The 22656-nt window shown below is 52.2% G+C and overlaps 2 protein-coding genes across 4 annotated transcripts in view; both read left to right on the forward strand.

Moving 5' to 3' along the window:
- LOC119116958 (RAB3A interacting protein (rabin3)) overlaps nucleotides 1-463 on the forward strand; it is a 29079-nt gene extending 28616 nt beyond the window's left edge. Inside the window, exon 14 of one of the 2 annotated variants that reach the window (XM_037242814.1) lies at nucleotides 445-463. The gene's annotated coding sequence lies outside the window, so the exon portion shown is untranslated. The remainder of the gene's footprint in view (nucleotides 1-444) is intronic. The other variant, XM_037242817.1, reaches the window with a different exon arrangement.
- celf2 (cugbp, Elav-like family member 2) overlaps nucleotides 1-22656 on the forward strand; it is an 85410-nt gene that overhangs the window by 6361 nt on the left and 56393 nt on the right. The window lies entirely within an intron of this gene.

Raw genomic sequence — 22656 nt, forward strand, 5'->3', positions numbered from 1 at the left:
CCCGTTCTTGTCAAGGCTGCCAGGTGAATCCAAGATGGCAGTTGACTTGCCGTCAGCATGCCTCGCTCGCTTTCCTCCTCCTGCCAAACAATGCCCCCCTGGTGCCGCCGCCGCCGCTAATTGGATGTCCCTCGACGCCATCGAGACGCGTGAACTTGTCAAAACGAACCGGCGGAATCTGAGAGGCGTTGGCATTCTGTAATCTCAAGCAAAAACTCTGTCCATCTTTTTTTAGTTAAAATGACGAGACGTCAAACTGAACGGTGTGCCGCCATCTAGTGGTCGGCAGTGGCGGCGCCAAATCATATGCAGACTGTACAAACAACTTGGCGGAATACTGTGCCAATAAACGCCGGAAGAGAATCGTTTCCCCCCCCCCAGTGGCAAAAAGTGTTTGTCGGGAGTGCCGTGCCATGCCGCGCCAGGCGGGCTGCGCCGGGTGAGCGCCCGCCCGCCCGCCCGCCCGCCAGCCAGCCGCATAAAACCTCCCACGGCTGGCTTTCACGCCGCCGTTCAAAGCCTTTTCATTCATCCGCACTCAAAACGCGCATATATACATGTCAGACGGAGCGCCACGCGGCCACCTAATTGCCTTGACAGAATTAAAGGCAAAGTGCACGTCGTCGTCGCTGACGAGATTCCATTAGAAGCCATTAAAAAAAAAAAAAAAAAATCGTGTGGGAGCCGTGGATGGCGAGCCCACCCCCCTCCCCGCCTCCTCTTCTCTTGTGCACCAACACTAATGGAGGCGCACTGGCGAGGCGGACCCTCCTGACGGCTCCGGTGGCGCTCGGCCGCTCGCTGGAGTGTGTGGAGGCCGCTCGCTACAGGAAATGCGCGTGGGCGGGCGTGCGTGCGTGCGTGCGTGCGTGCGTGCGTGCGGGCGGGCCTGCCTGCCTGCCAGGACTCCGCACTGCTGCTTTCAGCCCAAAGCAGTGTTAGCATGATCATTTAAAGGAAAAAACGGTCTCGCAAAGTAGTTTCACTCGAGCCTTTTTTTTTTAATTTGGGAGAAAGTTGATTTCATCTGCAACAATTTTGCAATCGATTGAGAATACATCCACGTCATTTTGGATCAATTTGGTCATTTTGTCAGCGTGTCATCTAGGTTGACTTTTTGCAGGTAACGTTATGTAGCAGCTGGATGTGAAGCCACGTGTGACGTCATCCAAAATATCTCTTTGTGCTTCTCATTTGACTTGAAGCGCAAAAGAAAAGAAGACGACCGAGGCAGGCTCTCGCCATCCTCTTCGTGCCTTTAAATATCATCGGCTGACATTTTCAAAGAAACGGCAAAAAAAAAAAAGAAATCTCCCGCTCGCATCGTTAAATGGCCGCTTTAATGATGGCGGAGTCCAAGTTAAGACTGGTTGCGGTGTCAGCGGCAGGCCGGGAGATTAATTTCTAGTCGCTTTCCCAACGCGGGCAACATTTAACTCATGACGCGCGGCAAATACTTGAGAATGCCACGCCGCCGCGTGTGTGTGCACGCATGATCCACTAAAATATCGACCCCCCCCCCCCCCTGCATCTTTTCACAAGCCTTCCTGACTCACCCCTCTCCTCCCCCTCCTTTGGCCCGTTGCCCGTGGTGATGCTTCACCTCTGTAACCAGGAAGTGGGCGTGTTGAGCAAGGGGGGGGGGGGTCATGTGTTCGACAGCGGCCCGCGTTTCTGCTTCTCATCGATTGTGCTCGGAGGCTGCGGATCAAGAGGGAAAAAAAAACGTCTCGCGCTTTTGATGTAAGTGGAGCGAGGAGGCCACGGGGAAGTCAGCCAAAAACGGACCCGACCCTCTCGAGGCTCAATTCGTGACGGACGAGCCTACCGAATTCGGCCCACCCAATTTTCAAAATGATTCATGGGTTGTCAGCCATCAATATGGCAGTCAACACTCGCTATCAACGCGTGGATTTGCTTCCCGCTTAGTCTGGACGGTGTCGCCTGATTGGCCGCCACGGCAACGGCGGTCCCGGGCCGTCGCTCATCCGGATGGTCGCGTTCCGTCTTTCCGATTAGCTCACTTGACATTCGACAGACTTTGCCACGCATGCATTTGAATACATCAGAGCGCGGGTCTTTTTTTCTGGGAGGGAGGGAGGGAGGGATGGGTGGACCCAGCTGCCGCGGCGCGCTCCTCCATCACACACCAGTTAGCCTTGTCGAAGGTAATTAAGGCGGGAAGCATCTGCTCGGCGCGCCTCGCACCTGCCGCCGCTCTGACCCCACGTCAGCGTGCAGGAAGTTGCGGCGGCCATTTTTGTCGTCATTCTTTGCCTTTTCCTACATTGGGTATTGTGAAAAATGTCCCGGCGGCATTTGAGTTGTTTGGAATGCTCCGAACGGAACGCCAGCCAGGCTGCGATTGGCCCGTCCGTCGGTGGCGAGGACGCGCCAGCGCCACAATGAAGTCGTTCATCAAAATGGCGGCGCCAGCCAGCCAACCGGGCGAGCAGGCAGGCAGGCGCCTCTCCTCCTTGGCTCTTGTTGCAACACCTGCTGACACGCGCACACATGCAAGATACAAATCTGACCTGTGTGTGTCTATTAATGAAATGTTGTTTCCTCCCACAACGCGATTGCATAGCATTTCCCCAAAAGAGATTTTGATCCCACTTTCTTCAATTTGTATTGCCGTTGGGTTTTTCATTCATTTCGTATTTCTTAAGCTTGAATTGCTCTATTGTTTTTATTTAGTTAAATGGTTGACCTTTGACCTCCGAACGGGAGGGAAGCGTGGTGGTTTGCTCCGCCGCACCCGTCGCTCGTCCATCACACCCATTGATCCTCGCGCGCGCAAGTAAAGCCGGCCGTGTGGAGGCGTCTCGCCGTGTCATTCATCCATCTGCCGCCATCGATTGTCCGCCGCCGCTGAAATATACAAGCGTTTCTTCACACGGGGTTGGCGGCGGCCCCATGCGAGACGTATCGATTGGCTCATGCCTGTGCGTGGCCCGCGTAGGCCGCCGCCGTGTCGCCATTTATTTTGTCCGCGTAGACCGATAAGACTTTTCAACGTCGTCCATCAAGGCTGCAATGAGCGCATTAGTCAAAACGATGACAGCGGCAACTTCATATTTGGGGAGAACCCAGTGATGAATGCTGCCTTCGACCCGACGTGTGCCATTTGAATAGCTGCCATCCAAATAACTGCATCAAGAGTGAAATTAAAACCCATGGGCAGATCTGGCCATCCATCTCTGTATTGTCACAATTGGCCTCATTCGCATAATCCTGCCCGCCGGTGACCGGGAAGCCCCCCCCAAAAAAAAACAAATCATTTCTGCCTCGTGACAATAAAAGAGAAAAGGTTGGCTGGTGTTGCTTTGGAGTTCAAAGTTCGTCAAGTGGACGTGCGTCAGGCGTGTCCTCGCTTTTGCCTCCCCCGTGGCTCTTTTGTACGGTGATTTGCCGTCCCTCCGGCACCGCCTCGTTTCGCCACGCCGACCTTTAAAAGTCAGCGATGGCGCCTCTTATTGCGCACCGGGCAATAACTGTCGGCACGCGGCTAATCTCGGTCGCCTCGCCACGCCACGTCAAGTCGGCTTTTTCCCCTGCACGGCCAACACGCACGCGGGCGCTAACAGCGGGGGGGCGAGCTTTGGAAAGGTTACCGAGCTCAACACCTGCGCCGGAAAGGCAGCGCCGGAAATAAACCGTAAAGCCTGAGGTCACGTGACCTGCGGCTAACCTTTGGTTGGGTTCACTCTGCGCCGGCGATTCTCGTTAGCCGCGGCTTGCGAATCCCGCTTTGAAAAGCGGCCCCGCGTTGGACCTCCGGTAAGAGGGCCGCCTATGCAACACGGGTGGCTCCAGTGTGTTAAAAATGCAACACGGACACTTTTGAACTCGCCAAGAGGAGAGAGAAAAAATCTCCCTGCACTGTGAGTGAACTTTGAGTGTTCAGAGGAATTTATGGAGATGAGGCCGTCGGCCCAGGAGCTCCTCCTCCCAGCGCCTCAGAGTGGACACGCTCGCTCCCGAGTTGGTTGCCGCTTCTCAACAAAACAAGTTGAAGCGGTTCATGTCGACAAAATTAGTGCCGTGCCGCCGTCTCGTTGTAGGAACTATGTTGCGCTGAAATGAGTCGCTTCCTTTTGAACAAAAGAAGAGTGAGACGGCGAGTCGCCGTGTTACTGGATGTCGCTGCGAGAGGTCAGCGAGGAAAGCGGGAGCGGCGCCTCGTTCCACGCCACTCGCCCCGTCGCCATCGTCTGCGGCGACGCTAATACCTTGCGGAATTCAAGCGCTGACAGGTTATCATAATCCAATTTCAGAGACAACGGCGGCGGGCGAATGCCTCGCGGCGTACCGAGAGGGAATGGAAAAATCGGCGCCCCGGCGGATTAAATTACGCAGGGAGAAATAATTAGAAGCGACGTGGGAAAAAGATCTCTTTGTGTTATTGTGCGCTCGTCAACAGCCGTCGGGGGGGGGGGGGCCACGCCACGCGCGTGCCGTGCGCGCGCTACCACGGACACTTTTGCCGCCCGAAATAACCATCTCGCCTGTGATGGCGAGGACAGGTCCGAAAAGTAGGAAGTAAGGAACAGTAAGAAGGTATTTGTGCACCCTTCCTCGGCAGCAGCGAGCCGGCCGACATTAGCCGCATCGATCTCGTCCGCTCCATCGACTGAAAGGTGCGCCCGCCCGCCGCTGACCTTTTGCTGCTTTCGGGGGCGTGAACACAAATTAGCCGTCGCCGTGGCCCAATAAAAGCTGGCTGTGGCTCTGATTTACGGCCGTTTGCGAGCGACTAATTGAGCCAGGACAGATCCGGCCGGCGCACGCACGCACGCACGCACGCACGCACGCCCGCCCCGCCGTGTAAACACCTCGCCCTTTTTCGAGACGTGACTTGTGTTCTGTCACTATGTCATTTGACGTTTGATTGTTAACTTATTGCTTGATTCCCTTTTCCCTTAATTATCAATAGAATAGTCATGAAGATGAAGAAATATTCCAATTAAATCAGTATTGTTCAAACAGTATTTGTTTGATTTCAATGAATAAATCAATTGAGCGATACATTGTCTCGCCCACGCGGGTGCGCGCTGTCGTCACGACGACGGGGCGGCGAACGTCTCTGCAAAGCGCCACGGCAACCCGAGAGCGAAGCGCGCCGGCTGGCCAACTTTTCCTCCTTCTGCGGCGACTAATCGCAAGCCGCCGATCGCAGCGCCGGCTGTCGTTGGCGAGCTTGAGCCTAGCACATGCTTCCCCCAAGGCGACTTTATCTTCATGGCGGTCATCATCGATAGCAGATCGACGCCATCTGTCGGAGCTGCGGCCGTGACCCCATTTTGGGGCTTTGGACCCGGTCCGGTCTCCTCGGGGGCGGGCGCCTTTGGGACCGCAGTCAAAACTCGAATGAAATCGGTGAAAAAAGTGCAACAAATGCAACCAGCGTGCGTGTCAATTCAAAAATCTAAAAAGGCGTTTGTTTTGAAATGGGCCGAGTCTGACAGACTGCCATGCGCCGTCCCCTTTTCTTCCTCGGCAACAAAAAGTGACGAGAAAAAACAATGGCCTTCTTCTCCGGGATGCTAATTTCCATTCTAATTGCGTCAAAGTGCCCCCCCCTTTCACATGTGAGAAGCGCATACGTGCGAGGGTGTTGATTAGACGGGGTAAAAATACGGCATGGAGGATTTTTATGCTAATTAGCCTTTAAACCTGCCTCGCGTCAGCCGGCCTCTCTAATTAGCATCTTTTTTTTGTAGCTAGAGTGAGGATGGCGAAAAAGGAGGCGCAGTCGTGTGAATCCCGCTTTTTTTTTTCCCTCTTTGCCGCGTGAATCATCCTCTTTTTTTTTTTCTTTCCTCTTTGCCGCCTCCGATTTGGCCGCCGAAGCCTCCTCGTGTCTTTCCACCGCCGCTCGACTGTTATCTCGCGCTCCTTCCCGTTTGGTCCGTCCATCTGCTTCACGCGTTTGTGTGTTTTTTTTTTTTTTTTTTCCTCTCCCAATTAGCGGCAAATATTGGCCTGGTCCGGTTCCTTTGATGAGGAACGCGCCACGCTTGTCGGACGGAAGGCTAGCAACACCGGGCGCTAGCTTAATGTGGCCCAGAGCTGTTCCCAATATTTTGCTTGATTCGATGAATTTTCAAGCTTCTCGTCGGTCCGCGAGCCGCGTTAGGATTTGGATCACTGCACGGAAAGCCGCTCTGCCGCTAATCGGTAGCCGCCAAAGGCGGGCTAGCTAGCTAGGAAGTCCAGCAAACAAAACGGCACGCTCCCTGATCCTTTTATGGTCATTTTTCACTTGCAATTTGACGCTTGGCTTGATCGCTTCACACATCTGCTGTTGAACATCGCCGGCCGATGACAATTACAGCAATTATGTACATCCGGGTCCCAACAAATGGCTTTGTCCGTGCGCGGTGGCAACAGCGGGGAAAAAAACGTGCGGCGCGTCTCCGGCCGGGCTCACCTTGAAGCCGCTCAAGCTGCAAATTGACAGCCTGCGAGCTGGCCGCCTTTTACACGGCTGCAGATTAAAAAAAAGAAAAAGCGGAGCCCGCACATGATGCGCCGACGCCACGTTGCCACGGCAACCGCCGCGCTCATCCATCCGGAGCGGTCCGGATGTGCCCCGCGAGCGACCAGTCCACGGGCTTGGCGTCCTGTTAAGTGAGCACTTCCTGCGCCATCCTCACGAGGCCAATTGCTGCGCAAAGTGACTTGGCGGAATATTGGAGGAAGCCGGAAAACAGCGGCCGTCGCTGCTATTGTTTTTTTTCTACCCCATCTCATATTTCATGCGGAGCGCGGTGCTAATTGAAACTCCAGAGAATTCCACCGCTACCTCTTTTGTCATACTTTGGGCGACTGGGGAAAAAAAGGTGGCCAGATCTGCAAAATGAAGGAGCGCCAAGAGGGGACGCCATTCCGCCGGAGACCGGTCAATTAAAGGAGACATATTGTGCATTGCCCCATCTAAATCTCGTGCCAGGCGCTCCATGACTCCATGGCTCAAGCGTAAGCTTCTTTTGGGGGGGGGTCGGGGGTCAGGGCTCTATACTCGCCATCCTTCTTCCCTTTACTTTGTCTTTTTTCTTTCCCTCCATCCTGCATCCTGCCAAACTGAAGAGGGGGTTTGCATCAAATCGAGAATATCTACTAGATCAAAATGGCAACAAATGTCTCAATTAGGTTGCCACTGACTTTACAAGCTCAGAAAAAGTCCATTTTATGTCACGTCCCCTCAAAGGTCGGAAACAATGCAGGGCGGTCTGTGTGTGTGTGTGTGTGTGCGTGTGTGTGCGCGCGTGCGAGAGAGAGTGAGAGAGAGAGAGAGAGAGAGAGAGAGAGAGGACTTTAGCAAAGGTGCAAATAAAAAGCAAGAAGTCAAACTGCGAAGCAGCGAAAGCGACGTCCAGCGGCGCCATTGATTTTGCTCCCCTGGCCGTCAAGCGGATAAAAGAAGGCTAACAAAGAGTCGGGCGGAAGAGCCGCCGGCCGCCGCCGCCCTCTCGCTGAGCCCGACCGCCGCGCTAAAAGCCACCTCGCCGACCCCCGCCGCCGGCCGAGCACTTAGGTCATCGCCGTGCCAGTTGATCAAAATGGCTGCACGATGTGGTGGTGGTGGTGGTGAAGCAGCACGCGGTTCATCGTTTTGCTTATTATGGCCGGAAAGTAACGAACAAACAATCATTTGCGAGTTAGCTCGCTGAGACAATATTCAAGTCAACCGAATGGCATGGACACTTGAAAAGCAAGGTTTCTTTTGTTTTTGAGCGTGGCGCACGGCGGCATTTTCGCTCGCCCCAATGTTGAACATGATTGAATTAGCGGCAGCGGCGGCAGCAGCGGCGGCAGCAGCAGCGGCAGCTCATTACCAAAAGGCGTCTTCATTAAATAAAAAACATGTCGGCCGTTAGCTAACAATCACAAGCAATTAGGTGCTCCGACAAGTTGTCTCTGTGTGTGTGTGTGTGTGTGTGTGTGTTGATTGCACCCATCTGCCAGACGCAAACAGGTGGGCCCCCGTTGCCACGGCGATCGCGGGCGCCAAACGTTTGGTGGTTGTCAGGGGGAAAAGACAAGTTGCGATGCGACGCCTTTTTGGATTTAAATCGGTTCGGATGCTAGGCAGCGGCTCCTCCCCCTCGCAAAAAATCCAAAATCTGATGCACAGAACGCCCGTCGTCCCTGCCAGAGCCCCCACCTCACGGCATCCCGTTGGCTCCGTGATTTTCTCCCACCCACCCACCGAGTCCAAGTTGAGTGTCAAAAGAGAATTCAGCTTGTCTCTCTTTCTCCCTCCCGGCCATGTCCATCTCTGTCGGCCAAAGCCACCTGATGACGAGGACCTGAAAGTTTGGCTCACGTCAGCCTTGTTGCTCTTCAAATCTTGACTTGGACAAACTTGGTCAAGTGCAATTCCCGCATGGCTTTTTGTCCTTGTTTGTTTTTAATAAGATGCCAGTAGACAGGGTCGTCGGGGACGAGGGATGAGAAGGGAGCGGCGTCTCGCTCTCGCCAAGCTACCAAACCGCACATGCCATCAATGAATACTCTTTATTATTTGAACGCATTTAACATTGTTTCTTTTTTGGAAAATGCAATGAATCCAAGTCCATCGTGTATACCTCAAAGTACAAGTAGAGATTTGACACTTTCTTTTTGTTCCACTGTAGTATTTTAGTTGGAAGCGGGACGGTGGCAGAAAAAGGGAGAGAGCGGATTAAGGGATTGTGCACATCAATCGGGGAATTTTGGGGGGCCAAAGTGGGGTGATGCCTGCCACAGCCAGATAGCGTGGCGGCGCCCTTTTGCCGATGGAAAGATGGCAAAAGCTGCCCAAGCGGTCCAGGGCGGAGGACCCGCCCGATGGCTGGCTGGCTGGCTCGCTCGTTGGTTGGGCGCCCGCCTCCGCTCGCTCCCTCTTTAATAAAAAACAAGATGGCTGCACTGCGTGCCGCTTTAATATGATGAGCGTGTTTTTTAATATGAATAGCAACATGCGGAGGGGAATGAATTCATGAGCGAGCGGCGGCGGCGATATTGGCGGCGTTTGACTGGCAGCCTCCATAAGCTTTGCCCGGGATATAATCAAAAATCCCTGTGAGAGGCGGCAAATAAAAACAACGGGATAAAGGTGCATGGCGCCACCAGCAGATTCCTGGAAGAAGAAAAAAAAAATTACCCTTCACGCCCCCGCCGTCTTTGAGCTCTTTTTCCGCTCTGATTATCTCGCCGCCGCTCCGTCGTCATCTTCATCTGCATCCTTTTTCCGAGGCGGCTTTTCATCATGTCGACCCTGCTGGCACCCGTGGCTCTGTCCCCGGGGGGGACTTGGACTTTCATCCGGCAAAAAAAAAAAAGAAGAGAAACGCCCCCTCAGACGCATTTGATCATGTTTTCTCCCTCGCGCTTGGCAGGTGACACGGCTTACGATGTCGGCGCTTTCATTATTACCGTCGTTGAAATGTTGCCTTCCTTCCTTCCTTCCTTCCTTCCTTCCTTCCTTCCTTCCTTCCTCACTTCCTCTTTTTGAGCCAATTGGCTGGCTGACTCCAATACAAAATACCCAAACGCAAGATAGGAAAGCAATGTGAAATATTGTTGAGTGTTTGTGATTGGTTGGAGATGCTTTAATAATGCAGCTGAACTTGACTTGAAGTGTGTGTGTGTGTGTCTGTGTGTGTGTCTGTGTGTGTGTGTGTGTGTGTGTGTGTGTGTGTGTGTGTGTGTGTGTGTGTGTGTGTGTGTGTGTGTGTGTGTGTGTGTGTGTGTGTGTGTGTGTGTGTGTGTGTGTGTGTGTGTGTGTGTGTGTGTGTGTGTGTGTGTGTGTGTGTGTGTGTGTGTGTGTGTGTGTGTGTGTGTGTGTGTGTGTGTGTGTGTGTGTGTGTGTGTGTGTGTGTGTGTGTGTGTGTGTGTGTGTGTGTGTGTGTGTGTGTGTGTGTGTGTGTGTGTGTGTGTGTGTGTGTGTGTGCGCGTGTGTGTGTGTGAGTGTGCGTGTGTGTAACCCATCCTGGCAGGTTTTAATGAAATTGCGCACCTCCACACTTGCACCTTTGCTAATAAATGATGTCGGCAAAGTGGGTCACGGGAAATAAGAGCATGGGCGAGCATAGGCGAGCATCTGCGAGCATTTTGCCCTCCGTAGAAAAAGGTTATTAAGGCCGGCCCCTCCGAATTTCACATCCATCCTCCGTTCATTAACAAATGCTAATAATTCTTCCACTCGGAGGTTCCGGCAGCTCAATCCCAAAGAGTCGGCGCGAGGTGTTTATCTAAAGCTGCCTCGGGGGACGCTCCATCAACTCCGCCGTTTGCGCCATCTCACTTTGCGGCGGCGGCGGCGGTGCCATAATCAGGCAGCGTGCGCGCTAAGCCTCGGGGAACCGTTTGGCCCGTCAGCCGCCGCTGCCACCTTCATTTCACAAACGCACCTGAGCTCAGCTCAGCTCAGCCGAGGTCTCGCATCCCACCCCTCCGCCGACGACTATTATTTGACACCCCGTCCTTATCTTATCCTCTTCTCTTGAGCGTGCCTCGCTTTGCTCTGTTTTTTTTGCATGGTCAAAAAGGATCCGAGCGGAGCCTGTTTAACATCTGGAGAGGCAGGGAAAAGCATTCCCAGGCATCGAGTTGGCCAAGCATTCTCTGGGACTTTTGTCCTTCTCTTCATCCAGGACATTTTCTTTCAACAAATTGGTAGCCAGCATGAAATGAGCTTTTCCCCGCCTCCCAACAAAAGGAGAAAGATTGCGCCGCACGCCCTCTCGGCGTCACGTGTGAAAGGCGTCCAAAGTTTGCGCCTGTCAACTTGCCGTCTGTCAACTTGGCATTTGTCATCTTGACGCTGTCACGCCAAAGACGAGCGAAAGCGTCTTTCCGGCCCCGCCCGCCCGCCCGGCCCAGCCGTGTCTCTTCCCTGTCTGTCGGCGCATTCTTCCTCCTTTTGTTAACGTGACAAATCTCCTCTAATGACTCTCTCTTCTTGCTCTTCCGTCAATCCGCCCTCGCTGGCAAATTTCCTGACAAACTCCTTTGACGACGGAGCAAAATAAAAACAAAAGCTTTCCCCAGACGCTCGGCGTTGAAAGCAGCCGTCACCATTGACGCGCCTTGACAAGTGCTGCGGAATACAACCTTTGACGAGCTGTTTCTAGTAGCTGCCTTTTAGCTAGCAATTAGCACCTTTCGCCAAGACGTGGTTTAGGTTCCACTAGAGGGCGCCGAGCAGAGCTACGCCGGGAGCGAATTTGTTTTTTCTTCGCTGTCAAAGTTGCTTTGGAGTCGTCAGTGTGCAACGTTAATGACGGCGGAATCCATTTTGAACGGCCGTCACCTCGCCCCCGTCTCCGCCCGCCCGCCCCCGCCCGCCTGTCTGTCTTCACGATAACAAAGCAGGTCAGGCGTGCGCTCCTTCTCCTTCTTCTGCGTCGACTTCTTCTTTGTGGTTTGATGCTGGAGTGCCGTGACCTGGCATTTGGCTGACTTTTCCAGGTGTTACCGTGGTGACATATTGCCAGCCCCCCGCCCCCTCCCCCCCGGGCTTCTGACACGTTATTTGCTCGACGGGACTGCTTCGTCTGCGCGTGACAAACATTTGGCGTCCGCTACTTAAATACACGTGCCGACAGACAGCGAAATCTCCGAAGCTGGTTTTCAAGCCGGATCTTGTTGTCTGCATTTTCTCTGGCTCTTGGATAAAACTTGTGCGCAGGCAGCTCTTGTCTTTGCAGAGCCGTTGACCTCGACCTCCCCGCGCATCTCAGCAATTTATCGTAACCCCGGCGGCGCGGCCGATGCTAATTAGCACAAGGCCGTCGGATGACGAGAGAGAGGATGAACACCGTCCCTCTCGGGCTCTTTGCGGTTGACGTCAAAATCAATCATCTGTTTCTTGGTGGGAATTGAAGTCTTGAGAAAAGTCACTAAGTCGAATCTTTCTGCTTCGGTGACGGATTCTGCCTTGTGGCGTTTGGGCTCACGGCAGTTCCGTTAGCGACACCTGACATTCATTAGCAGTATCCTGAGTGTGTTTTGCGTGCGGAAGCTACATAAATACGTCTCGTGCGTGCGTGTCACCGAGCCGGCGGGGTGTCACATCTAAGTGCCGGGAAGGCAGCCGGCGTGGCGTGTTCCAAACAAGCGCGCTTTCATGTTGCCGCATTAGCCGCGTCCCCCGCAACGCCGGCCTCGTTACTCGGGCCACGTCGGGCGACGCCCCCGCCGCTCCGGCGACATTTCTCCGACGCGCTCCCGCCGTTCCTTCCCTTCTTCTGCTTGCTTCTTTGATTTTTGCCCAGCCGCAGCAACGGAGGCGACTTGGTTGATCGGCATCGGGCGCAATTGCGGCGTCGTTTCATGACTGAGCTCGTCGTATGTCGTAGGATGTCAAATCCAGTCTCCCAGTTGAAATGAAATGCAATTCATTTGTTCCAAAAATGCTTTTGAAGACAGCCTTGTTTGTATTGTAAAATGTCCGTGTCAAAACAACAACCAACAATTTGGTTCCCTCCTATGAAAAAGTGACCAGCTTCGGTGCCAATTTGACGTTTGTGTTGACAAAGTTGCCGAAAGAACCCACAAAGCGAGTCCGTCTCCATCGTTGGTTTTGGCGCTCAAATTGAATAGGAACCGGTTGCCATGGAAACACACGCTGCCTTTCCTCCGGCTGGCCTCGTTGTTTCCTGAAAATGAGGGCTGATTCGAGCCATATTTAAGCACGCTTAAAAGCCGATTCATGTCCGCAAGCTTGACTGCGGGGCATCTTTGAATATTTCATTGGGCCGCTTTAACGTGCCCTCCCTCCGCCCACTGGCGAGCGAGGCCGCGCCAAATAGAAGAAAGCAACGCGCCTTTGATGGGCGCACGTGTCCGTGCGACGGGCTGCGTGTCGCTCCTGTCGTTAAAAATCATGTCAAATGGGGGAAAAAAAGCCTTTCGGAAGGACAAGAAAGTGCCACGCGGGCGGGCGGGCGGGCGGGCAGGCGGGCAGCAACGCAGGCAGGCAGGCGGGCGGGCGGGCGCTATTTGCAGCGCCATGCTCGTCTTATCTCCCCTGACGGCGTGTGTGCTCATGCGGCAAATCACGCGGCTCGCATTAAGAGTCTATTGACTCCTGTTAAGTGCTTAAGTAAGTCCACATTTGTGTGCGTGCGCGCTATCCATATCACGGAAGAGTCCGTAATAGACAGTTGATACTGTGTTCAAGCGCCACCAATCAATCATCTTTAAGTCAGGCCAAAAGGCTAATGACTCAAATATTTACTGGCTCCATGGCAAAGCAGACGTACATGTATACGTACGACTACAATAAGTTCATATGCGTTGTTAAACGCCATTTTTCTCTGGGAAAACCACTTGAAAATGTTGACGAAGCAGGAAGCGTAATTACGTACGTATTTGTCCAAATAATGACGCTCGGGCTTGATGAGGTGTCCCGCGTGACGGCGTGAGGGGGGCGCAGGTGCATTTCATGAAAAATGCGGGCTTCCCGGGCGACGCTTGACGTGTTCATTTCTTCTTCCGTTGTTGGTTAATCAAGTCGTCATCTCATCAGCGCTAATTAGCTCCGAGAAACGTGCAAGCGTTTTCATAGCAAGAAAGCAAAATCAGATGACTGCAACAATTCAGATGTATGATTTATTTCCCCTTTCTTTCGATACGTGTGCTTGTTTGTGTATTCGCTATGCATGAATATACATACAGTGGCATGCGTGCATGTATGGATGTGGCGTAGCGACGTGTCACTTGGAAGCAGCTGCACTTCACAACCACACCAAACGTGTGAAAGAACATGCAGTCTCTCCCCCGGGACCGCTGCCTTTAGTACGTGTTTGTGTGTGTGTGTGTGTGTGTGTGCATGCGTGCGTGCGTGCGTGCGTGTGTGTAGGCGGATGGATCCTTCTGGAGTCTTGGCGGAGGATGCTTTTTTTTCTTTATTTGAAAGAAAACATTCTATTGTTTAGTTTAAATGTTTTGTTATAGTCTTGTTGTTGTTGTTATTGGGGGAGTCACCCCGCCCCCAGACACAAATGTATCTGGATGTATACGTATATCTAATTTTATAGATGTACACACATAGCCATAACGAGCGACAGTCAGTTGTCTCAAATTAGCTAACACTAGCGATTGTGGATTGTTTTTTTTTTTTTTTTTTTAAATCGTCCTTTGAGGTGTGAGCTGATCCCAGCATCTTTGGTACGAGGGTGTTTTTGCAACTCTGGCCTGTAGACCTATGTCAGATCCTGTGACGCGCACACACACACACACACACACACACACACACACACACGTGTCAATCAAAGCACATGCGCAATCGTCTCTTGCCGCCTTTGTTGGGGTACTGTACCGTGTTTACACTTCCCAAACATTCACAATCCTCCTGACAACATTAGCACTTTCGGTCCAGCTGTCACTAACACACGCGCACGCACACACACGCACACACACACACGCATGCACGCACGCGTGAGCACACGCACACGGCAATGCCACTGCAGCAAAGTCCCAGCGGGCCTAATTGGATGAGCCGGCTGAGCGCAGCACTATTATTCAGCACTTCTGACAACAACAAAAAACTCTTGCCTCTGTGTGTGTGTGTGTGTGTGTGTGTGTGTGTGTGTGTGTGTGTGTGTGTGTGTGTGTGAGACACTTGAGGAAGCCCTCGCTTCGTCTCCTGCGCTGACACACGCGTCGCTGAGGGGGGCGCCGTGCAGCATGTCACACCTCGCTAAAAAAGAAATCCAGCAGCCGTCATTGAGCTGGCAGGAGGAAAAAATAAGAAATGGAAGGAAAAAAAAAAATCCCCCTCTCCGTGTGTATCGCAGAGCTCGGTAAACTTTTTCCTTCGAGCGCCTCCTCGGCTAACGTTAGCCTAGCACAGCAGCGCTAATTCCGCGCCAATCACCGGTAGCCGACAAGATGGCGACCGCTCTGTGCTTCGCGAGCGCCGACGACGTGTGATCGGCGGGCGGCTTGAGGTGGGATGCGGGATATCTGAGTTGACCAATTAGCGGCGCATGACGAATGACGCAAGATTTTCCCGCCAGAGGGAAAGTGTTGCAGCTGGAATTAAGATGGGTGACAGTGTGAGGGAGGAAACGTGGAGGAGGTTGCAAAGCAAGCAATGGCGTGCCATCCAGCGTCAATTAGATCAGGACGCCACACTATCATTACTGTGCTTGATCACGAATGCAAACAAAATAGGTCATTCATGTATGGCCCCAATATTGTATGTACAGTTGTTGTTTTTCAGGGGTCAGAAATTATTTGGCAATTATTTAGCACAAAAGATGATCTTTGATTGATTTGAATGCCATTCGAATCTGCATTTCATGGTTTTTGTACTTTCAGGGGCCACAAATCAATGTGTATCATTTGAATAAGGTCCTTTTGAGATGAGATGAGATGAGGGGGGTCATAAATGATTCCCAAACATGAGCAGAATCCTTTTCTCTCTCTGACAGGATTTGATTTCCTGCTGGTGTGAAAAGATAAAAGGGAGCAGCAGTTGTATGGCTCAGAAATCAGTCCGAATGACATGATTTTGGATGGCTTCTTTTAATTGTTTCTTTTGTCGTCCTTTGATCATCTGACATGCGCCGCCGGGTCATAAATCAATCACTGCCCGGCTCCCTTTTGGACAAAACGGAAGAAATCCTTTCACTCTGCCGGCCGGCCGGCAAATTGGCAATAAATCTCCAAGAAAATCAGGGCAACGCGTCGGCCGCTTGTTAGGATGTGTCAAACGCTCGGAATGTTTCCCTTTCGCGCTCGGCGCGTCTGCTTAACGACGTCACGTTTTTCCTTCTTCCCATGTCCATTTTGCCTGTCAGGTGAAAGCGGACGTTGGAAGAACGGCTCCCCGCGGACCCACTTTTTCCCCAACATTCACTTCTCGTTAGCGGTGGATACGGCCCAGCCTGGCAGGTGAAGAACGCTCCGCGCACCTATGAATAATAATTCGGCGCAGGGAAGCAAACGTAATGCTGACGTCCAATCAGAAGGCGTTTAAAGAAAAACTTTGGCTTGCTTGCTTGCTTGCTGTTAGGGTGGCGCTCACTCTGTAAACCCTAACACTTGCTCTCCAAATGTCGTGGAAGGCCTCCCCCTGCTTGTTATCCGTAACGTGCCATGGGCGAACTTTGATTGGGATCTTCAAAAGCAAGGCTTAAGAGTGTTATTTGGTCTCAGCGTTCCGTCCATCCTCCCTCCCTCCCGTCTTTCAGCGTCTTTTGTCTCGGACTCGCTATTCCCATCAGCCCGCGCGGATTAGCGCGGGGAGCTAATGAAATGTAATTACCTCCTCCTTCCGATAAGAATTGATCGGCTCGGGGTGCCTTGGAGGCGCTCCCGTCTGTCCAGCCGAGTCCCCCCCCCCCAGATGTAGTGTCCGGAGTAGCCTCCCTCAACCCCCACCCCCCCTCCATCCACGGGGGATTTATTTCCTGAGCGGTTTCCGCGACGATGGCGATAGCATTGACGGGTCTCGGCGGAGCCGAGTCAGATCTGTCCGATGCGTCCTCGGCCGGGCCTCAGCCGGCCGCAATGAGATTTGTATCAAATGAGCCGGATTAGCCGGCGTCTCGGCACGGCCGCTTTTGGCATGCCCATCGTATGGAGCAAAATGCTCTCTAGCTGCTCCCGTGATGACTTTTTAACAAAGTGTCAGAGACTTTTTCAGGGATGTCTACATGGGTCATTCATTTATTTGTTAAGTTTTGTTTTGTGAGCTACAATTTCAGGAAAACACAAGTTTTTCTTTCCTACATTTGCTTAAGGTGTCCATTGACAACTTCTGTACCAAAGTTGTTGTTGTTGTTTTTTCCTCCAAAGTACTTTTCTTCCTACGTCAGCACAGTTTGTGAGAACTTCTGCTAGCTTTTTATTCACCTGTTGTTGGTTTTTTTTTTTTGGGCGTGCCAGCATGGGTACAAGGGAGCAGCTGTCTGGTAATTACACCGTTAGCCAATTAGCCGCCTAAGCGTGTGCCTTTATTCGTTTGTTTGTAAACTCGTGCAAAATTTCTCTTTACCACAGTTATAATATTTTTGTCTTGTGTTCTTTGTTTTAATTTGAATAAGCAATTTTCAGGGGAACAGAAATGAATTTATGACACGCTTCTCGGGATGCAAACGCCATGATACTATTTGAATACTGTGCACATTTTGCCGTGTTCCGGGCGGACAAAAGAAGAGCACCATAATGCAGTGCTGTGCATTTTCATGTGCTGCACTCTTTTTGGTTTTCTTTTTTCCCCGTTTGTTGCAAAAAAAAAAGTGTTTGTGCTCAAATAGCGGCAAAGTGCGTCTCCCACGCACATGGCGGCGGCAACTGAGAGGAAGCGGCCCAGAGCGTGGGAGGGGGCGAGGGCCAGAGAAGCGACGGGGGGGATCGATGGAGTGGCCGAGCTTGCGAGTAGACAAAAGCCTTTCCCAGAATGCAGCGGGGCTCCCGCGACACCCTCCGCACGCTTGTCGGTCGGTTCACTCGCTGGCCGGCTCGCCCAGAGCAGAATGCTCAAAACATCAATAAACAGCGCGCTCGCTCTCGGCTGCGTTTTGTCTCATCGATTGTTGTGTTACGGCCAAATGACGAGGCCGAGGCCTCGCCGGAAACGTTTTGCCAATTCCTCGCTTTGACTTGAGAGAGGAAATATTGAGATACGAGCCTTAGTTGTTGTTGTTGTTGTTGTTTTAGCCCCAGCGTCTCTTCCGGGCGGGGGTCCTGCCGGGTGGCATTTGGACCTTGGGGGGCCTCAGATCCATGGCGCTAATGAGATCATTCCCATCCATATTTGATGCGGCAAAGCTTGAAAGAGCGCCACAGCTGGGCCTGTTTGCTAATGAATGACATTTCCCCTTTAATTAGCATGCCCACGCCTTTTGTCTCTTCTGGCCTTTTATTGTTTCCGTCCGGCCGCTTCTGTCCGCCCCTTTCCTTTGGCATTTCCACGTCGGGGAGTCGCTCGCAAGAGGGCGCTCGTTTGTTTGCGGGACCTCGCCGGAACGTCAACGTTCCGACACCTCCGACAACTTCATGAGAATAACAAGAAAATCCAAAATCTCAATTCGTATGACGACGATATGATGTTTATTCGGAGTATTATTATCTCTTGTTGATCTTGCACCGCTCACATTTGATGGCCAGCGGGAGAAGGTGTGACTGAAACGAGAACGTGCGTTTGTGTGCTTTTGCACTTTGTCCAAACAATGACACCAATCACGGGAGCGCTTGTCGTTATTGATCGTCAATCAATACTTTTATTGCCTCGCTAAGCCCACTCGGCGCCGCACCTCGCGACTCGCGCATCGACTGCTCTGGTGGCGAGCGGCAAAAAGCCACTCGGGATGGCTTGCGCTCGCTCGCCTGCCCGCCTGCCGCGCGGTTACTCTTTCTGGTTACTCTTTCTTTATACGTGGCAAAATGGTCATTGCCGAAAGCTTTTACGCTAAGCTACGTAGCCATCGACTACTTTTAGCAGAGCTCTACCGGCAATTTTGAAACCTCCACTGGGAACAAAGTGTCACTGTGTTATTACACCAAACAAATTGCCATTTGTGCCTTTGAAAGTAGCTGGAGTGGAACAGCGGGAAAGCCACCTTAGCACCAGCAGAGTTGACGTTTGATGCAAAAGGTGTCATCAAAGTCAAGTGTCCTTGCCGCTAAGAATCCAAGTTTGCACAAAGCGTCATCTCGCCTTTGTTTACGATCGAGCGCCGCTATGGAGTCGACTGTTTGTCTCCCCGTGGAGAGCTCGGCGCTCCATCTGTCTCCCGGGCTTAGCGCCCCGCCGCCGTTCTCCCGTCGCCACCTGTCACGTCGGCTATGTCCAACTGTCAAACACTTTGCTGGTGAGAGAGGGCCAGCCAAAATGGGCAAATCCAGAGTCCAAAGACTTTGCGTGCGTGCGGGCGGGCGGGCGCTAGACAACAGTGGCCGCAGAAAATGTCCGAAAGAAAACATGATCGTATCGTGCGTTAGCATCGAGGAAGATTCCCAGGCTTTGGATGGTTTGGCGTTAACGCTTCCAGTCTCCAATCAATGATCAGAATACTTTAGAATACTAAAGCGACGCGCCGATTGCCAGAGTCGTGATGGTATTTGGCCGGCGACTGTTCAGCCAAGGCCGCCGGGAATGGTAAAGTCCGCCAGATGTTGCCCGGCTTTGCTAAAGACCTGCCCGGCGTATCCCGACAGTCCCTCCCGGCTAATCCACTTTCGCCGCTAATCCGCGCTCGCTCGGCGGACCCGTCGGGCACTTTTTTTGATGCCGACCGGCTTCCCGTCCTCTTACGGAGATGACTGTCTCGGGAAAAAAAATAAAAAGCCGGCGCCCGCCGCTTGATTTACTGATTTCCGGAGTGTGCGCTATCGATCCCGGGAACGCTGAGGGGGGGATTTAAGCAAGTGAATTAAGGTTTCCCATTTCAGCAACAACGCTGACAAGAAGCCCGTTTAAGCGCCTGACTAAAGCTCAGCCGTCAGGTGACATCTGTTCCGCACCAGATAATAAAACGCCTTCACAAGTCCCGCTGCAACAGGAAGCTAGTGGCTAGCTTCGTTAGCATTCATGTAGGATAACCTGTCGAATTAGAAATCACGCCAGACCACTTCTTATGCCCTCCAGGCCGCAGTCTTGCGAATTTGCTGGTTTGGCTTTACAGTTATAAGCTCAGTTATGTTCTCCCGCTTGCTTATGTCACGTGCGATTGTACGGTCGGCCACACCCACTTGTGTGTGTGTGACAGTCATTGGGTCTTTACCTTTACCTATAGATGGTGGCACACCTTTCAGTTTGAAGCTGTCAAACTATTTCAAAGGCAGCCTAGTATTATTTCCTGCAGGTTATGTTCAATTCTCTCTGATTCCGCCAACAGAAAGCGACATCTTTTGACATGATCAGTACACTTTGGGTCATCTTGGCGAGCATTGCTAGCATGCGAGTCAAACTTTCACACGCATCCAAACGTTGCTCACGATGTTTACGAGAAGCAAAAGTTGGAAAATGCAAAGCTTTCAGAAAGTGACTGGATTTCTTTATGCCGACTCAGCAAAAGCTTGTTATTGTTTTGGGGTAAGGAGCGTTTCCCGAGTAAACAACCACAAGTTTGGCTCATTGTGAGGAAAAATGCACTGCTTTGCAATATCGACAAATGCCGGTTGGCTCCTTTGTAGACCCGCCGGACTTTATTCTCGTCATTAATTACCATTACAGTCGTTATTTGTGTTCCAACCATACTTTGTAGGTATTTCAAAGCAATTTTATGAATGCCCCTCAGCCTGATCCAAGATGATGAAAATGGGCGGATAGGGGTCAAGCTGTGTTGCGCATTGTTTGTCGCCTTGACTGGGTTTTCCAGAAATTCTGCTCCAATTCAAAAGTAGCCTTTTGTGTCACGCTGACAACAAGTAAGCACGTTTAAGAGCAGAGGCGCATGTCATTGGTGATGGCAGATTCGAGAATTCCATTTTTGTCCACACTTGCAAATCAGGAGTCCTCTTGAAATGTCCGCCACCTGATTAGCGTGATGAACTCATTGATTAGCGCGATCAGAAGCGAGCGCCGCCCTGCCGGAAGTTGGCCTTTTGGAAAGTTCTGTTTGTGCAAATCCTTTTTTTTTTTTTTTCTTTTTTGTGCTAACCCTTCCAGATAGCACACAAAACTTGCCAATTGGTGTGAATTGATGTCTTCGTCAGCCATAAGCAGTTAAGCGTTGGGCTCTTCTCCCTGGCGACACTTGTCGTCCGTGCGGCGGCGGGTTTCATTTCCCTCCATAAAGTTTGGAACCAATCATTTTTTACTAACTAACAAATGTCGCCCAGACACAGAAGCCATCAGCATAAGCGCCGCAAGGGCCCACTTAGCCCACGTCCAACACATCATGAGCTATTCATGCTAATGTGCTAATACGTCTTTGCGCTAATAGTGGCGACGTGACGGACGAGCTCAAACCGCCATCTCTGACTCTCGGCGATGGCGAAATTCATTCGGAGCGTCCCGCTACCGCTTCCTTCCGTCTCGTCTGATGGAAATATTAGCTTTAGCGGCTAGTGGCGGTGCAGGCGAGCTTTATGGATACCGATTGGACGGGTCCGGTTTCGCAGCCGGCGACCGGGGCGAGGCGGCGGCGGGCCCGCCGGGCTGGGGGGGGGGGAGTCTGGGGTTGTTTATTGCCGCGCTCTAATTGGATCATCTTCCCCGCTAACCTACTTAGGCCTGTCACGTTAGCCTCCGTGCTAAGCAAGATGGAGGCGACTTGGAAGCGTTCACGCTGGTGTGTGCGTGCGCATATAGTTCATCAAATCCCTATTGGAGCCCAAGGTAAATGTTTGGACTGGGAATGTACGGGGAATATGCGCAAACGCTGCCAACCCCATTCAACATCAGGCTGGATTTACGCGAGCACAATTTGCCCTCTCAAGTGTCACACTTGTGAAATTACAAAACAAACTGACTCGTATGAGAACAATCAGACATGTACTTGAAGAGTCGCAGCGCAGCAACACATACAAACAAAAGCCCCCCCCGCACGTCATCTAATGCAGTGTTGAGGTTGGAGGTTTATTAGCTGAGCCCAAGCCGCCAGTGAGTGCATTAGCGGCGTATTTCTGCTTCCGCTCGCCAGCTCCGAAATCAAATTATCTGCTCGGCCGAGTGAAAGCGCTTCAAGGCGCAAACGCTTTGCCGTTCGAGTGCCTCCCTCGCAAAACCTTTGGATGCCCGCCCGTTGTTCCCTCCCGCCGCGCTCTCTTCGGACACTATATTAGGCACACGGACGGCAATTGCGAGCGGCCGCCGACGGTCACAAAGACATCGGTCATTAGACGAGCGGCGGCGGCGCCGTAAAGTGTCTGGCGAGGCTGCTGTTTTTCATTTCCGCGCGACCCTTTACGAACATGGACGTGGAAAAGGCTCGCGTTGTTCCCGCCTTTTGGTTGCAGCAATGTTATCGGGGGGATTCCTCCAATTGGATGGAAAACTACCTGCTCAATAAGGACACTCTGGCGCGCCATCACATTTGTGCTAATGAAGACGGCAGCGGAAGGAACGCTCATCTCGGACGCGCTTAAAACAACAATGAAGAGATTCCTCTTCTTCTCATTCACCGGGTGACAAAGTGTCTTGCGAGTGCGGCTATTCCCGGCGCAGTGAGTCACGAGGCTCAGTGGGTAGAAGAATGAATTATACAGGAGGTGGCTGGCAGACAGGTGTCATCACAAGCCGACAGCCGGCTGACGGACGGACGGACGGACGGACGGACGGACGGACGGACGGCACGTCGAGAAAGCGCCGAGGAAACTCTCCAACCTCGGCCGGCCAGCTTTGTAATCCTTCCGGCGGGGGGAGAGGGAGGGAGGGAGGGAGGGAGGGAGGGAGGGAGAGAGAGAGAGAGCGAGAGAGAGAGAGAGAGCAGGAAGGGCTGAGCTCGAATGGGTCCAGAGGGAAATGTGTTTCTTCGCCGCAGCCTTAGCAGATCCAAATTTCTTGGGATGGAAGTGCCACCGCACTCATCTTTGAGTGTGGTTTGACACTTATGTGAACGATTGGCATACATCACTTTTGAAAGACCTTTTCAAGAAGGTCTTTTCTAAATTCCTGAACGCGTCAACTTCCCTCATAAAAACGTCAACCTTTTTATTTTTACCTTAATGTTCAAACATTCCGATGAAAAAGCAAAGTGTCTCTCC

The sequence above is a fragment of the Syngnathus acus genome, chromosome 23 (assembly GCF_901709675.1).
Source record: "Syngnathus acus chromosome 23, fSynAcu1.2, whole genome shotgun sequence".
NCBI classification, from domain to species: Eukaryota; Metazoa; Chordata; class Actinopteri; order Syngnathiformes; family Syngnathidae; genus Syngnathus; species Syngnathus acus.